General features: G+C 40.8%; 1 long non-coding RNA gene across 1 annotated transcript; it reads left to right on the top strand.

The window, feature by feature from the left end:
- The first annotated feature begins 16579 nt into the window (after positions 1 to 16579).
- On the top strand, positions 16580 to 18501 carry LOC119918895. Its single transcript, XR_005447506.1, has 5 exons — positions 16580 to 16720; positions 17429 to 17507; positions 17593 to 17665; positions 17831 to 17923; positions 18452 to 18501. It is a non-coding gene; the product is annotated as an uncharacterized LOC119918895 (long non-coding RNA).
- Positions 18502 to 18756: the final 255 nt, after the last annotated feature.

Raw genomic sequence — 18756 nt, 5'->3', positions numbered from 1 at the left:
TTTATCACATAGTGACAGGATTCAAATTTGTATATTTCAGTTTTGAGATTCAGACATATAATAACATGAATTTAACATTTCTGTCATTTGCCCTCCTATTTGCTGGTCATACCATGTCAGTCATCTCACGTAGTAGCAGATTCCTCCTTTTGACTTAATGACAGCGTTATAAAATACATTGCACTGTCATAGACAGATTGTAGTGCCATAAAATAACACCTGAGTATTAAAAATATTTATTTTTTTTGTAGGTACTTGGTCATAAACCAATGAATTGGGAATTTTAGTTAGTGGCAATATTAATCACCAAAGTTATTAATACAGCATGGCAACCCACATTTTTCACTCAATTCCGCAAATGTCATGGTGGAGCAGGAGGAGAAGTCTAGGGATCAGCAAAGTCAGACGGATACATGTCTGGGGACCATAAATCTTGGGAGAAAGGTTTGAGCCAATCTACCTTCCAGATGTTGAGAATATGAGAAATGCGACCTGCTGGTGGCACTGAATGAAAAGTTAGGGGATCATCAGATCATTACAACTCATCCCCAAAGCACCATCAACGTCTGTATCAAATTTCATGCCGATCCATCCGTTAGTTGTGAGCTATTTTAATCTGGGCCAAAGAGGGGACCAAAGAAAAACACATTGACAACATAATAGCGCAAGAATTTAAAACTTCACTGAATCATACTATTTGAAATAAATGTCTGCCCTAATGATTCTATAAGCAGGATATTTCTAATGACTGTGGCAAGTGATTGGTCTGTTGGAATGTCCTTTGTGCCATTGTTTTAGCTTGAATCACAGTTGAGTTGTTGATTCAGACGCACGCTTCCTCCTCACTCTTCCTGTGCTTTACTGTCTAATTCGACACTGCCAATCAGGAAGCTTTCTATGATTTCTCTGACTACTTTTTATATTATAGGCGAGTGAGAAAAGCTCCCTCCCATTTAGGGCAATCATTTTCACAATCAATGATGATAATTCATATTTTTTCATGTGGGTGGCGTGGTGGGCAGGGTTAGTGGCACTGTTGCCTCACAGCAAGAAGGTCGTGGGTTCATACCCCGGTTGCCCCGGCCTTTCTGTGTGGAGTTTGCATGTTCACCGTGTCTGCGTGGGTTCTCTCCAGGTGCTCCGGCTTCCTCTCACCATCCAAAGACATGCTGGCTAGGTTAATTGGTGTCTCCAAAATTTTCCTTAGGTTGAGGGTTGTTTGTCTATGTGTGGCCCTGCGATGGACTGGCGACCTGTCCAGGGTCAAAGTCAGCAGGGATTGGCTCCAGCCCCCCTGTGACCCTGTACGCAGGATAAGCGGTTGACGATGGATGGATGGACTTTTATCATGTGAGAACATTATAAAACAAATAAAATCATGTCCTTGAGCCCAAGGTGAAATTATTTATTTAAAAGCATGTGTTTTTTGCAACCATCTGCGTGAATAATACGGAGAAAAAATGCCTTTGAAAGTATCCTGAGGCTGTAGTCTGCCCTCAAACATGTCAGTACCATTTAATTACCCTCTCTGATGTGGTCCTAATTCTTTTTACACATGAGAGAGCATCACTCTTGCTCGTTTTCCCACCATGACAAGCTAATTTCTTTAATAATGCCTTTCTCTATGCTTAATATCGCTTAAAAAACAAATTTTACTGTCTCCCCTTTCAGGGTCAGTCAGTTGTGGGAAACGCTGCTTTAAAAAAGGACCTTTAGTCATGTCTTTAGCTGATCTTCCCTGGACAAAACTATGCAAAGACCAGCACTTATTCATCCATATTTATTAGTACAAAACAGAACAGGCCACAGAGTCAAGAGCCTTTGAAATCTTCAGAGGAGCTTAAGAAAACAGAACAACCTCCACTGAACTCTTACAACAATCACAAACTGTTGATGCTAGTGTTGTCTCTGCGCAGAATAACTCTTGGTTAAAGAGAAAAAAGCGAGATTATATTAAGAAAGCGGCTAGTGAACTGAGTGAAAGACCATGTGTATGCTGTTTTGGTTCGGTCCTTTCTCTAATACTTATTTTGTCCTAGTCGTGTGTTGATCTTGGTCAATACTGGACGCAGTCTTGAATGTTTGGTGCCAAATTCCAAGACCATAGCATTGATTTTATTTAATTTCTCCACATTCATGCAAATAATGACATCTCACATGTAGAAACCTCTGTATGCAATACAGTTGTGCCTGTATAGAGGTTATATGCAGCCAGATCAACATCCCTGTTTAACTGTGGTTTATCCTCTGTCTTCTTTTATTATTGTTTTCTAGAATCATAATAGGTGAAATCAACTTGAGCAGTTCTGTTTCTGGTCTCAAATTGATCTTGAAACAGTCAGGAACTCTAATTGGACCTGGTTTTGAAGTTGACACGGTTTCAACTTGCACTGAACATTTGTGGCATAGTCAGGGGGAAACTTAATTCTCGTTGGCTGATATTTCTATCAGCAAAATTTGAAAATATAGTAGCTAAAGAATAAGTCTGGCGATATTCTGTTTGTTTCTAACAAGTGTTGCCTGTGTGGTCAAAGCCTGATATACAGTAGCTTCTCTGTTACATATCTCCACTGTTGGCGCAAATACCTCTACATATTATGACTGTAGGATGTCATTATGCATTGAGAACATCTGGATGTTCTTAAAGTGTGGTGACATATGCAAGAAATGTCTGAATCTATTTCACAGCTTTTCCAAACTTTACAGTCCGTCCCTCAAAGGTTGGTTGATCACTGGTGTGCAGTTCTCCAATCGCTTGTTTGACCTGTAGTGTCATACGAAGGGAAACAGGCGATCAGACTGCAGCCACTAAAGGGGAAACACTGTACCACTGGAGGCAGCCAAAACTGCCAAGTCATCACAAAACTCTGTATCGAACATCGACATAAACACAGATGTGCACTCACAGAACTTGCCTGTTCCATGTACCTCACACACACACACACACACACACACACACACACACACACACACACACACACACACACACACACACACACACACACACAGGCACACTGCTTTCTTTTCTTTCCATTATAACCCTTCCTTTGGCTAAAAACTGTGCGAATTGCTTACTCTTGTGGTATTGACCCTCATGGTAGGGGAGCTGCTGTCCAAACCCTGCTGGAGAGGTGTGAAATCAAATCCCATCTGCTTTGGCAAAACCTACCACCAGCACAGAAGCTGAATAAGCTTCAGCGTCTGAAAAACCCAATTATTTGAAATAATTTATGCCACACTTATTAAGAATTGTTTCTTTTCTGAAATGACTGAGACCTTCTGTATAAAAACAGTTGTAGCAATTCTGTTTTTTGTTGATAATGTTGGGTAAAATATGGGTTTCTTGGGGGGTCTATGGCGACTGACAACATTGTACTGATCATTTCTGTCTGTCTGCGGTGTCTGAATAATCGCAAGGGAAGCATCATCCTTTACTGAGACCCAAGTTTTAAAAGCGACATATTTCATACTGCGGATAACATTCCCATGCAACAGCTTTAATGTGAGTCTTCAAGTCACGCCTGTATGAAAGAGAGAGCAATTTACAGTAACAGACTTTAACCATGCTTCATCTGGTTTCGATTAAGACAGCACTTCTTATGTGACAGGATGGCAGCTTTTTTTTTCTCTTAGCAGCTGCTACGCTACAGCGAGCTGGGAACCATTTCAGCTGGTGTGGCCATCTTTTTCTGTTGTTGTTGATGATGCTTTTCTGTCATTTGTTTCCAGGATGAACCTATAGAACCATTTCTTCTCCAAGGAAAAAACGATGTGACATCTGGGTGATTTTCAAGTGTTCCTGCCTGCAGGGTGCTACAGCCATTTTCCGAGGACAGTGGGAGCTACACACTGGGAGACAGATGTGCGTCTCAATAAATGCCATGTCAAGTGTCTGTTGTAACTTAGGTACCTAGATAACCAGGAAAAGCTTGGCATAACATTAACACAAGCAACCACAGCAGCTGCAGAGTACCAGCAAGACAGGTAGAGAACAGTTATCAGTTATTATCTCTATTGGCTTTCCTTCTCTATCTCTATTTCCAGGAAGTCCAGCCTGGGCCAGTAAATTCCTAAAAGTTAAACCCCATTGATTTACAGGCCTACCTCTGGCACATGGTGTGCTGCCTTTCTGGAGGACAAGGTGGAAACCTGCAACTTATTAAAGTGATCATTTTAGAGCTTTTTTTTAACACATAGCCCCAAAAGCTCCTTCTCCCTCCCTCTCTCCAGATGGGCCTCATCCTGCAAGCATCTGGAAGTTAAAACCTTATTTCTTCACTTAAAAACTGCAGCCACGTGTGCTACCCTGAAGGTGAACCCTCATAGATGTTCCTTTACTCCGTCTCATTCTCCATGCTTTTCCCAGCAGCGTCAGTAGACTGAAACAGTTTCAAACCCCATAGGTGGTGCCGTTAATTCACTTTGTTGGACCACCTCGTGGCTGAAGACAGATGAAAGTAGGCCCTATAGAATCTGGTCAAGTTAATTGAAAACCCTGGCATGGTCGTCTGCATTGCACAACACGTTAGCCTCTAGGGGCTTTTTGGTATGACACCTGCTTATCTGTCCAGCACAACAGGAAGACGGGGGGCACAGAGAAGACAAGAGCCAGATACAAGTCACCACACAGGACATCCTGGGCAACACTGTGGGAGGGCAAACACTGGCCATGGTAGGAAAGCGCAAAATGGGTACAGGGACTTGTCATCTTGTTTGGGTATGATATTCCATCTAAAGGAAACCAAGTGGAGGGGAGACTGTTAACACTTTTCTTTTTCTGAATGCCCAGAGGCAAACAGAAGCAGCGGGAAACACAGCAGGTCTTCTGTGAGTCATGGAGGAATACTTTTTTATCACAGCGAGGCTTGTCCAGGCTTTTCAAAAACTGCTGCAAATTAGTGTCAACTATTTACCACTTAATAAGCAAGTAAGCAATTTTGTTGTTAACACATTGCAAAAGCACAAGTTACCACAGAGTATCTTGTCAGCACTTTATTGACGATGTCTTTGAAGATAACATGCTTTTCTCATTACTTTTTAATTGAGTACAACTCCCTGTTTCATTGTTGTCTGTCTCCGACAAATAATTTCATCTCTTCAGCTGAGTTTCTTTCAGTTATCTTTTACATGGCAAAACAAGTTTTCAACCAAATCAAACCCTGGCCCCACAGTCTCTCAGGTCCATGCTCTCTCATCTGTGTTTCACTCATCTTTGCAGAGCACCAGGGGAATGAAAACTGGGACAAACAATAGGAAGCCGATAGGAAACATCTTGCATGTACATCCAGGTTTGCATCTCAACATTCTCTTCCTCTGACATGTAAACAGAAGTGAGTTGGGAATAAAATCAGCCGCGTAAAAGGAAAAGTCCTTCAACGACGCCATCAGACCTAAGCAGGCTCTAACACTCTTTCTCTTTCTCACTCTCTAACACTTTTTTCCAACAGCAAACCTCTTTTGGGCTTCTATGTCCATTTTAACAAAGAATCCTTTTCTCCAAACCGAGCTTGTGTTGTTTTGAGTAATGGGGACGCTGAAAAATAGTGATGATCTGTCATCCTGCCTTTCCTGAGACTAGGTTTGTCTTTCAGAAGTGGCCTGGAAAATGGTGTACAAAAAAAAGTCCTCTCATAAAATCCAAGATGGACGACTCTGAGAGTCATAGCTTAACACAGCTGGTGGAGTGGATCTGGGTCTGAGCTCAGAAAAACATCAAGAGTTCTAACAGTTCATGTCCGCGTGGTGCCAAGCATGACACAAAGGCCATTTGTTTTTCACATGCGAAACTCACATCTTGTATGGTAAACACATGATATTTCATCTTATAAATGACAAAATAAACATTCTGCGCTTTATCTGCACAACTGATTTCACTTGGGTGAACTATTGTAAACAAACAAAAACATAAACATAACCCTATTTTTATCACAGAGATGGAAACAAAAAACGAGAAGCCTTCTGGGCTTTGACTTTGGTGCTATATTTCCTCTAATTCTACATAGGTTTAACTTGGTTCCAGTTATCCTGCATACGCCACAGTGAGACATAGACACCAGTGAAATCTTAATGAACAATGTCTCCACTGCTGCTCCACCCTCCACCCCAAACACCACCCACCAACCACCAGCATAAGCAAGTTCAGGAAAGACCCTCACCACAGTACAAGTAGTCTGTGGTCACTTCATCAAGCCACTGCAGGCTCCTCCTTCTCTTCCACCCCCAAACCCCCCGACCTCTGTTTTTTATGATCGGTTATTTGAGCCAGAGCCCAATGAAACTGTACATGTTCCACAGCCAGAGCAGAGTGAGCTACCCAAAACCCCCGAGCTGGAGGGCTGCAGTCGAATCTGCTCCAAATTACTTGCACGGCTGCAGAGCACATGGGGTTGAAAGGCTTATATAAGCCTGTGGTAGGAATATTCAATCCGTGTCACCTTCTTTTAAATTCCCTGTGCTCTTTGTCTTTTTCAACACAACTCTTTTGGCATCAAAAATAGCAGCTTGGGGAGTAGTAGGTAATTTGTTACATTGCAAGATGGATTCATAAGGACAACTTTGTCACCGATGTATAAAAAGTGTGAGATGAGTGAACTGAATTTCCAGTGACATTATGCAGCATTTTACACACAAATAAAAGTAACTTTTCCTGCGTGCCACCCAGTACCATCAATATGATTGACAAGTAAAATGGAGAAACACTACAGTGTTTACCAAGAATAAAAGAAAACAAACAAGACTAAAGATGCTCTCAGACAGCTTCAGTGTTCTATATTTTGAATTGGTGGCTGCCTCCGCAGCTCCCAGCTACCTCCAATCCTCAACACCCATACCATACCATGTACGAAACACTACAGGCGGTTGTTTCCACCTACCTCAATCTCATCGTACTGCTAAATTAACCTCAAATATGAACCTCATGGTGGTGTAGAGGAAAAATTTGGGATTCATGAAAGTCATGAGGGGCATCACTGTTGCCTCACAGCAAGAAGGTCCCGGGATCAAACCCCGGTCGTCCCAGCCTTTCTGTGTGGAGTTCTCTCTGGGTGCTCCAGCTTCCTCCCACCGTCCAAAGACATACAAACTAGGTTGATTAGTGACCCAAACTTGTCCTTAGGTGTGATGTTGATGTTGAGATATTTCACTGGATAAATTTACTACATGAAAAGTAAAGGAATCACCAAAGTCAATAGGATCCATTAGATCAATAGATGTACTGAGATGTTTCAGTCTGGACCAAAGTGGTGGATCGACCAATCCATACAACCATGCCTCAGTCCGAGCTTCAAAGTATAATACAAACAAAGAGCTCAGGCTGTGATCTCACTTAAAGAACACACAAATGGTGTGTGGCCAGTGGGTATAAACTTGTCAAGAAGAATTGTGGCCTTCAAAAGACAACATGCAGACACTCTGGTGACTCTGCGTGGTGTAAATTTATAAAACGTCCGGGACAGGGGGATCAAATTAAACTGTGGCCTCTAGCTCAGTTCTACTTTTTCTACTTCTACCTCATCTCTTTGTGTCTCTGTTCAGTGTCATCTCCAACCAAAACATATCCAATAGCTCGCCTGCGCCTGAGTCCTCTGCTGGACAAACATATGGTAAGTCAGCCAGATCTCCAGCTGTCAGACGGATTTGTTTCTTCACCAGACAAAAAAAATGGGTCACCATTATACCACTGATAGCTGTAACAGTCTGGAGGAGGGCAGACACGTTTCAAGGGGGAGATGCTATTTTCCACTAATGTGATGATCTCATTTGAACAAGACACTGAAGAAAAACAAGGATAATTTCAGTTGTGTTATCTTTCGCATGTAGAATTCAACTCATGAAACCAATATATAAATAATGGCACATATAAATGGCACAGTGCTTTAGGAATACTTGGAGAAGGAAAAAAGAAAGTTCAGTCTGCAGTCAGAGAGATTTCCTGGCGATTTTTGGTTGCCAGAGCAGATGTGAGGTCAGGAGTCCAAACCAGGTGGCTGAGATTTACTCTGATAATGAATCATATCTTGCCTTCCTCACAGATGTTTTTATGCCTCAAATGGTGCCAGGGTCTCTTTAATCAAAAAGCCTTCATTCACAAGTCACAGACATTAAGTGCAAAGTGCAAAAATGCTGAATTTATAGGGTGATTTTACAGCTCCACCGGGGGAAAGAAATGAGGAGTTTGTGTCCAAGACAGTACGCTTCACTGTACAACAATTTATCATTTTATAGCTTTAAACTTACAGAGGCTCAAGACTGTAAAAGTGTCAGTCAATTTGTCAACAAGTGACTCTGAACAACCTGGTGAAGTGCAGTAGTTTTATTTAAATGTGGTGCTTCTATTCAATTTGTCTTTTTACCAAAACTCTGCAGATCTTTTACTGCTTCCCAGAAGCTGCGCCGGCTCAAGAAAATAATGCGCACACAGTCAGTGTATGAAAGCAGTTTTAGTTCATCATATTTCCTTCAGTGGACCCTTATATATCAGTCTTATTCACAGCATCACACACAGTCCTCTTGCGCACAAAACAAGCATCAACAACCCACTGGAGCCTCTCATATAAAAAAAAACACTATCTCCACCTGCTTCACCTGATTAACTCCACTAACAGGACATGAAAGTTGAGTCACACCATCAAACTCAGGATGTTGCACAGTTGTATGGACTGCAGTCACTTTGCTGCCACGTTTCATTGGCTTGAGTCACAGCTCCTCTGTGACCCGAACACAGACCAAAAGATGAACTTAATGAAAATCAAACACAACAGAGGCAGAGGAGGAGGAGGAGGAGGTGAGCACTGAGGAAACAGCAGACATACTCCCAGCAACTTCCTCTGCAATGAATCGATAGCGGAGACATGCCAGAGGAGCACAGCTTTTCTGAGTCATACTCGCTTGATAGTAGCTGGAGAAGTTTTCAAGCAAAGCCAGAGATGCCAAAATAAAAAGCAGTCAGGCAGGAAAAATATAGCAAGTGCATAAAGTGGTTCCACAATGCCAGGAACTCACTTGAACAAGTGGTTCAATTCACTCACTGATAAGTGCCGGGTGTTATGTGTTTGTATACCTACTTATAATAGTCTGTGCACTTGTTGATGAACAGACAGATGCTTTTATTGTCAGAGCGTGGCAACTGGAGGTCCATTCACACAGAGCATTTATGATCAACATAGCAGCAAAACACAAAACTGTTGAGAAATCTGTATAATGGTAATGAAATGTTATTTACACACTTTCACTAAGTACATTTAATCAAGTGCTGTAACAAATTATGAGGTACTGGTACTTTCCATTGTATGCTACACTTCATACTTCTACCCCACATTTTTTGACAGCTATAGTTACTGTCTCCCTTGCAAACTAAGATTTTACAGACAAAATATATGATTGTCTTCTGTGTTATGACAAATTGTCACCCAACAGTTTGTAAAGTAGTTTATGTTTGCAAACAGCAGGTAAACCAGTAATAATAAAACAATATTATAATATAATACTATATATTACTATATAATACTGTTTCATATGGGTCATTCTGCATAATAAATACACTTTTACTGTTACTTGAAGTATATTTTGATGATAATACTGTACTTTTACTTAATCAGTGGTGGAGAAGGTACTCAGTAAAGGTAGCCAGACAGCAATACAAAAACACTCCATTACAAGTAAAGTATCAATGAACATGTCACTTAAGGAAAAGTATGTAGGTATTGTTAAAATATACTGGAAGAAAAATGTGAGTGTTATACAGTTACTGTTATACATTTCATTAGCATTTTACTGTTGTAGTTGGTCTAGATGGAGCTCATTTGAACTATTTTCTATATTGTTATCGCATTTGATGAGCTCCTCATATGTCAAAGTATGATACTTACTTCTGAACTGTAGGGCATTAGAAGTATAAAGAAGGATAAGATTTAAATAATTAAGTTATGTTGTATTTAAAATACTTGAATTAATGTACTTTTAATAGTCTACTTTCCACCACTGCTCCATAGGAAAATTTTCAATGTAAGACTCTGATTAATTGTAGAAGCCTGCTACTGTTACTTAAGTAAAGGACGTCTTCCATTATTGTTCCCAGTTATGTGCAAGGAAATCATGCTTTAAAAAATGACTCATACAAAACAACTGCAGTTTTCCTATAGTGTCTGCATTTTAAATGGATTTTAATATTAGAAGAAATGTGCTAAATTGTAGGCATTTTAGCACATTGCGTCCACAGCAAACGAAACATTCGTGTAAGTATAAATAACTGCACTCGAAATGGTCTAAGTTGCATCACCATTTTTGGGAATGCGTTAACACACGCTGCACTATTTTCCATAACAACACATTCCCATACAGTATACACAGTAAACTGGGTCTGTCCAGTCGATAACCACTAAGGTGTCATCGTAATTGTCATAAAAATCGTCGGCTTTCAAATAAACCATCAATGCCTCCGTGACAGTCGCGGGTTTTTTTTTTTTTATTTATTTACAGCATTTTACTCACCTTGCCGGCCAAGAACTCCCAGATTATGTGTCGCTCTAGTATTGCAGTTAGAAACCAACTTCCCAAGGACGAAATTCAGAAGAAAATAGGGGTTCACACACTTCTAATCTTCAAGCAGTATAAACAGTGTAAAGAAAGAGAAAGAGACCAGTCGCATCTAACGGGGGAGGGTCCTGAAGCCAAAGAAACTGGAAAAACTGTGACAGCGAGGGGACTGGTGGAGGAGGAAGAAGGAAAAGAGAAAAAAGGGATGGGGAAAATAGTAGATTTGGGGAGGTCATGGGAGGTGTGTGTGTGTGTGTGTTGGGGGGGGGGAGGTTGTTTCTGTCTACAGCAGGCCTGCAGACCTTGATCTGTTTTGGAATTGTTGGGGATAAGTGGTCCAGTGGGATAAAATCTGATGGAAAACAGAGGAACTTTTGTCAAAGTCTTGCAGGTGGAAAAATACGTCTCATTTCACCTCTATGGAGATAAATAGGTAGTCTGAAATATTTACCAACATCTGTATGTTATTATGTATTGTTATTTTTTTGGGGGGGGGGGTTATTATTGATTTTAAGAGGAAACTAATAACGCATTACAAGGTTTATATTAAACTATATGTTAAAGTATGTGGACACTTTAAACTTATTTGTGAACATCTCATTACCAATAACCATTAGCATAAATCTGCTTCTATACTAGCCGTCGCTCTTCTGGTTACAATGTTTCCACAAGATTTTGGACCCTGGCTGTAGGGATTTGCTCCGATTCAACCACAAGAGCATTAGTGAGATCCAGCGCTGGTGTTGGGTGAGAAGGCCTGGCTTGTAGTCCTTCCAGTTCAAATCCGAAGATGTTGGATGAGGTAGGGGTGGGGGCTCTTTGCAGACCAGTCCAGTTCTTCCACACTTATTTAGAAATACATTTCTTTATGGAGCTGGATTTATGCATGGGGCCATTGTCATGTTGTTTCTTTCTCTTTCTGCCTTACACTCTTCCTCTGACAAAAATTCTTTATTGTCATCTGTGTAATAATAACCTCCTCTGAGATAACTGACAGTCAGCCTTTGCAGCCAGCAGTTGGAGAGCTTCCTCCCGAACAGCCAGCCGTGATGACCAGCCTGTTCAGAATGGGTATCCCACCCCCCTGCTGAGTGCTGACACAGATAAATAACTCATGGATGGTGCAGCAAACATCCTCACTGCACGGAAACCAAGAGCAGTGGGAAATAAAATAGTTTCCTGCAGGCTGCATAGGGGCTAAGTAGGAGTCCCATGCTCTGGAGACAGAGAGGGGGTGCTATCATTTTAAATTCGCTTTTAGTTGTCCTGATAACGTCAGAAAAGGTATTCAGTGAACAGTCCAAGATGAAACTTTCTATTACACCCAAACAAACATCATTCCTAACATTCACCTTGAGTTCTTCCTAGAAACATGACATTAGCATTTGCAATCAAGAGTCTGGCAATTTGTGGCTGAAATATGAATGAAAATAACTGTTGGCTGTTGCGGGTTGAATTGCCAGGATCAGATGAGCTTCTGTGTCTAAACCAGTAAACATCCCCTTATTAACACAATTGTTTTGCATAATGGCTCATTTAACGTATTTTAGGGATAAATAAATGCTTTTAATAAATAGCATTAGATGTTTGCACCTGGGATGCTTTTGAGATAATCACTTGAATATTCATATATATTAATTTTTTTCTGGTGTGAAATACTGCCATCTACTGCCATCTGAGTGTTTTACTATCCATTAAAAATGCATGCTGAGCATCCAAACCATGTTCAATCCTGCGTAATTTTATTTTAAATTCTAGTGGAGATCCAAACATTTTCAAAGACTTAAGATATGTCAGGGTGAATTTGGGGACCTATAGAATATTTCCATTTGATGGAATAGTACAGCAATAAAAAGCTACTTTTCCCCTCTACTCCACTACATTTCACAGGGAATATTGTACTTTTTTTTTTTTTTTACACCTCTACATAATTACAGAAATGTTTCTGGGTTGAACTACCAAATAGTAATATTATGGTAAGCTCCACCTCAACCAGCTTCTTGTAATGTTATAGTAAAACATACTATAGATAATTTTCTTTTTTTTTTTTTACTTTCTCCATTTTCCTCATTTTTACACTGGGCCTAAGTAGCCTATACTACCACTGGACTTAACATTAATAGCTTATATGAAAATATAGTCCAACTTTAGGTCCGTATTATAACAAGAGGGGAATAGTATATAAAGTAAACAGGATTTTAATGCAGTATTTAAAAGAACCCTCCCAGAATGAGCGTTCCTAAGATGCTTGTCATTTAAAGTGCATCCACACAGAAGGCCACCTTTGAGGTGCTTTAAATGGCAGAGGTATGGACATATTGCAGCTGCTTGTAGAGGAAGTAGAAGATGTGGGAAATGTGGAGGTGAACACAAGATTTCTGAGTGTACGGAGAAGGTGGTAAAGTGTGGTTCATGCAGTGGAGGGCACATTGCTGGAAATCGTGAATGTGAGCAATATAAGCAGGCTATGAGGGTGCAGCAATATAGGGAGCTCAACAAAGGGGTGTCTAATGCTGAGGCTGTTAAAAAGGTTGCAACAAGTGGGGAGGTGAGGGAGATAAGGAGGAGAGAAGGGGAATGCCGTCCGCCAGCCTGTGTAACAGAATATTCAGCAGTGGTGAGTAAGATGGAATTCCTGGCTTTCATTGTGGAAGTAATGTGTGACATGAAGCAGACTAAGAACAAATCAGATTGTAGTGTGAAGTGTGGTGAAGGCCTGCTGAGAGAAGTCTTGGGGTTGTAGGGATTGAGCCAGCTACCCTCCATAGATAGGTGTTCTCAACAGACAGAAGGGGAAAGAATAATGGAAACCAAATGGAAGATGATGATGATGATGAGTTAGTTTTGTATCCTGCAGTGGAATGCCAGAAGTCTGGTAGCTAATAGACAGGAATTTTAAGAAATTTGTGCATGGTTTCAAATAAAAAGCACAGCTAATATGCATATAGGAGACATGGCTTAAACCAACTTTAGATTTTGTGATACCAGGTTACATTTGTTTACGTAAGGACAGAAATACATCTGGAGGAGGGTGTGCAATTTTTGTTAAAAAAGGTGTTCAGTATAGGCAAGTCAATGTAACCTCAGGACTTGAGTGTGTAGCAATTGAGGTATGGTGCTCAGCAGGTAGGTTTTCATTGATTAACTTCTATAATCCTTGTCTACGGCTAGAAATAGATAATTTAGTTGAAGAGAGCAAAGTAGTGCCGTGGTGGAACCGGGCTTGTGATGAGGCTGTGAGGGTTCGAAATAGAGCTTATAGGCAGCTTCGCAAATGTCCTGTTGAGAGTCTTGTTATTGAATATAAGAAACGGCGAGCTGACGTTAGAAAGGATATAAAATGTGTGAAGAGAAAGAGTTGGCAGAAGTTCTGTGGTACTTTAGGTTCTGAGACTACTGTTCATCAGATGGCTGGAATTCATAGAGGTTTCTCTATTCCTGTTTTGGTAGAAGGGAGTAGTGAAGTGGTAAGTAATAAGGACAAGGCTGATCCGTTGGTTAGGAGTTTCCAGCAAGTGCATACTGGTAGGAATGTTGGTAGAGAAGGTTTGATTAGGAGGGAGCTAATACTTGAGCTGGAAGGGCACTTGACAGGAATAACGTGAACGCATAAACTAAAGAGGGTAATAAGACGAGGGCGACACGCTACTCTTGGGAGAGATGGCTTGGGATATGATATCTTTCAGCATATGGATGAGTTTGCATTGGAGGAGGTGCTGGCATTGATAAATACAATGTGGGAGGAAGGATCAATTCCAGCTGAAGGGAAACATGCCGTTATTGTGCCAATTTTAAAACCCGGTAAGGAAGCTGAAAGCCCTGGATCATATAGGCCAATTGCACTCACAGCTGTCATTTGTAAGATTATGGAAAGGATGGTTACTGACAGGTTGGTATATAGATTAGAAAAGAAAGTTTTTTTCTCCACATATCAGAATGACTTTAGACTTGGTCGTGGAACTACTCGTCCTACTAGTGTTGGACGATGATATCAAGAAAGCCCTTGTAAATAAAGAGGTGGTGGTAGGTGTGTTTCTTGATATAGAGAAGTCTTATGATATGCTGTGGAAAGAAGGAGTAGTCATTAAGCTGTATGATGCAGGGATTCGGGGTAGAATGATTAACTGGATGAAGGACTTTCTAAGGCTACAGAGTATTCAGGTAAGAGTGGGAGGGAGCTTTTCTGACTGTGATTGTAGATAATGGGACTCCACAGGGTAGTGTCATCAGTCCAGTCCTGTTCAATATATGTTCGATGAGGTAGGAAGTGGATTTCAGCAATCTTTGTTCGCAGATGATGGAGCAATGCGGAAAAGAGGCCGTAATACTGGGTATTTATTTAAACAGATGCAGTGGGCTTTGGATAAGGTGCAGGCTTGAAGTGAAAAGTGGGGCTTTAGGTTATTATTGACAAAAACAAAAGTCTATAGTTTTTGGCAGGAAGAGGAACATAAGTTTATATAAGCCTTAAGTTGTATTGGGAACCTCTTGAGAGAGTCAGGATCTTCAAGTTTCTTGGTGTCTGGATGGATGAAAAGTTAATGTATAAAGAACATGTAAGTAGAATGGTAAATAAGTGTTATCAATATTATGAGGTGTTCTGGGTGTTCTTGGGGTGCAGACAGGAAGCTTATGCTGATGATTTATAAAGCTATGATAAGATCAGTTTTTGATTATGGGTGTCTTGCATATGGATCGGCAGCAAGATCCACCCTTAATAAATTAGATGTGGTGTGAGCTAGGGCTTTGAGGATATGCACTGGGGCATTCCAGACAACGCCAATTCTGTCGCTGTATGTGGAAGCAGGGGAGGTTTGTGCAAAATTGGCATTAAATTGTTTTAAAAAAAAAAAAGTTTTGGATCAGCTCTTAGTACAGTCTCAGCAGAGTGTTTGGAATTTAGAAAGAGAGCAGGCTTAATAGATATTACATTCTGTTAAGACATATGCAGAAACCTAATGAAAGGAAAACAGCGCCTTCTGTCTACTGGCCATCTAGCCCTCATTGGTTATTGCCTGAGGCTGATGTAGACATAACTATTAATTATTTAATAAAGGAAGGGAGAATAGGAAATGTTACACAGTATGTACAAGAGCGTTTGGAATTAATGAAATAGTTATTAGAAATGTATACAGATGGATCTAGAGACCCTGAGAGTAGGAAAGTAGGCTTTGGTCTATATGTTCCCCATATTCATTTAAGACAGTGTTGTAGGCTGCCTGATGGCCTTTCAATCTTTACAGCTGAACTAGTAGCAATACTATGGGCTCTGCACTGGTTGGAAGAAGGTGGGGAGGAGAAAGCCATTATTTGCTCTGATTCACTGTCTGGCTTGATGGCAATAGAGGGAGAAAGAGATGGGGCTAGCTTAGACTTAGTCAGGGAAATTTTAACAGTGGTCTATAGGCTAGAGAGGCGGGGGTGAAGTGTGGATTTCCTGTGGATTCCGGCACATGTGGGGTTGAGGGTAATGAGGCTGCTGATGAGGCTGCTAGGGAAAGTTTAGGTAGGGAAAATGTGGAGGTGGCATTTGACAGACTGGAGTGCCGTAGCATCATCAAAGAAAGACTGACCCAAAAATGGCAGCACGAGTGGAGTAAAGACACCAGAGGGAGGAAGTTACATGACATCAAACCATCAGTTAACATTGGGAATATAATGAACTTGCCTCGGATGGATCAAATTAAATTGGCCAGATTAAGATTGGGTCATTGCAGGCTGGCAAGTGAACTATTTCTGGTGGGGAATCACAGGGACGGCAAGTGTCAAGAATGTGGAGTAGAGGAGTCGGTTAAACATATCACGCACTGTCCGAGAGATGCTGAGGAAAGGAGATTATTCATGGGTCTAAACGACCTGGGAGCTGAACAAATGTCTTTTAAAACTCTAATGGGTGAAGGACCTAATCAAGAAAAGAGAGCATTGGAACTAATTCAATTCCTAATTGAATCCCTGTATTGGAAAATATAGGCCAGGAGGAGCCTTTATGTATTGTCTCTCTCACCAGTGGGAGGCAGCAATGCACTAACAGTGACTACTCTGCCGGAGGGAACAGAAGAAGAAGAAGAAGAAGCCGTATTTCCGGTCTCATGTCAGCCTTCTGCTGAGACCGCATGGCTAGTGCCAGTGACACTTGCCGCATTTAAATGTGTTTTTATCCCGTCTGGAGGTTTTAGTGAAACAAGAGGTAAAGTTTTGTTTTATTTTTATTTTTTTTACTTCTAATGGATAAGCGTCGTGTGTAAATCGTCAACCGACGAAATGTTGTTAGCCAAATAGATGTGAGGTGCTTTTATTTTAGCTGTTAGCATCAACTCAGTCCTGTCAACTTCAGAAAACTAACGTTACAAAGGTCCGTGTACGTTTTGATAGTTTGTTTTTTTCGTTTGAACCAATAACATATTGTGACATAATCACTGTCTGTTTAAACTAAGCAGCACGTTAAACATTTTAATTGTACCATAAGGTGTTTTAGCAGTGGCTCCCGATCTCTTTGGCTTGGGACCCCTGAAATCACAGGTGATGCTTCATGATGCGTTCGAGTATAAAGTTTAAGCTGTGTCCGGTTAGCCAAAACCTAAATTGTCCTTCTCATATTGATGTATTGGAACGGCATGAGGAGGTGAAACTATTCAGTAATTCACATGGAAAAACAATAAAGCGCTAGGTCTGAGAAAATAAATTTACATACATAGTTTTGGTGGGGTCCCAAACCCCAGGTTGGAAACCATTGTCGAAACACATCACGTCAGATGCCATACTGTTGTTAGTAAAATATGATTTCCTATACAAATGCTTGTATGCACTAGAAATAATACAATCAGTTCATTTGTGTTAGTGTTTGGTAGTCAGTGAGTGGTCCTGCCTGATATCCTGCAAACTGTCTTTTATACAGATGGCAGAAGTTGTGCAAGAGAAAAGTCGTGGCTTGAAGTTTGCAGAGCAGCAGCTCCTGCGTCATGGCTGGGAACACGGTAAGATACTCTGATCTCATTTGTGCAACAATTCAACAATGAATATTTCAGCTCAGATTTCATACTCAGTCCACTCTGTCCTCAGGTAAAGGACTGGGCGAGCTGAGAACGGCATATCAGAAGCTATCAAGGTCAAAGTGAAATGTGACAAAGGAGGGGTGCGTGACATTTGGTTTTATGCAGCATTTGCTTTCATTTGAATTGATTAATAATGCACAGCTGTAACTGTTTTGGTACCACATCTATCACTGTTTTGTTCTGAACTGTTTGTCTTCTGGAGAAAGCTGTTGTTGGTTGACTCACATGTTGCTCTTCTCCACCAGGTCGGTCACAAGGAAGGGGAGCAGTTCACCTTCCACTGGTGGGATCATGTCTTCAATAAGGCCTCTTCCAGTCTGCAGGTGGAATCTGATCAGGTAAGTCCGACCTTCACATAGCTGAATGTACAAGCACCTGTACTCAACATAACATGATCAGGGGACTCGACATGTTTATCTAAAGGCAGTGAGTGATGCAGTCTTGCTGTATTTTAAAATGTTGTGTACATTTGATTTTTTTGTGGTAATGGGATGACATATTTTAGAATAAAGAAGTAATCACTTATGAGATTCAGCTCATTTATTAGTCAAACATTTGCAAAGGTTACCAGCTGATTCATGACTGTGAAAACTTAACACTCGCTGATTGTAGCTGTATTTAACTACTTTGTTTGGTCAATGTGGGATTATTTTTAGGAGCCATTTGAGAGGTCAAAGCAACAACTTTGAAGTGTCTATTAAGATTAATTTTAACTTTATACTCCTAAACTAACTTTTCAGGTCGTTTGAACTAAAACTCGGCTGAAACAGCAGCTGATTACACTGATTTGTTCTCCTCTCTTGTTAATAAGTGAAATCAGCTATGTTGACAGAAAGTCATGTGGGTTTTTTTTCTGTGTGATCCAGAACGGCATTCAGTTGAAGAAGACCGTGGAGGAAGATGAAGAGAATGGAATTTCCAATAAAAAGCCACGGAAAGCCACACTGGCTAAAGCCAAACTTTATGGATGCTTTGTCAAGGTAATCTGTTCATTTGTTCTTATTTATTGGGTGAATATCAATGGATATATGAAAGTGAACCCAAAGAAGGTTGAAGTGAAGGTCTACGGCACAGAGTAGGGATGCACGAATCTTCGGCCACCGAAATGAATCGGCCAAAAATAGCACTTTCGGTGTTTGGCCTAATAAGTCAAAAGATTGATTTAAATTTT

This window comes from Micropterus salmoides, unplaced genomic scaffold, assembly GCF_014851395.1.
Source record: "Micropterus salmoides isolate LMB-PRFRI ecotype aquatic unplaced genomic scaffold, ASM1485139v1 Ms_hic_scaffold_247, whole genome shotgun sequence".
In the NCBI taxonomy this organism is placed as follows: Eukaryota; Metazoa; Chordata; class Actinopteri; order Centrarchiformes; family Centrarchidae; genus Micropterus; species Micropterus salmoides.
Note: the sequence above shows the minus strand (reverse complement) of the source record. Positions and strands in the feature narration are given on the sequence as shown.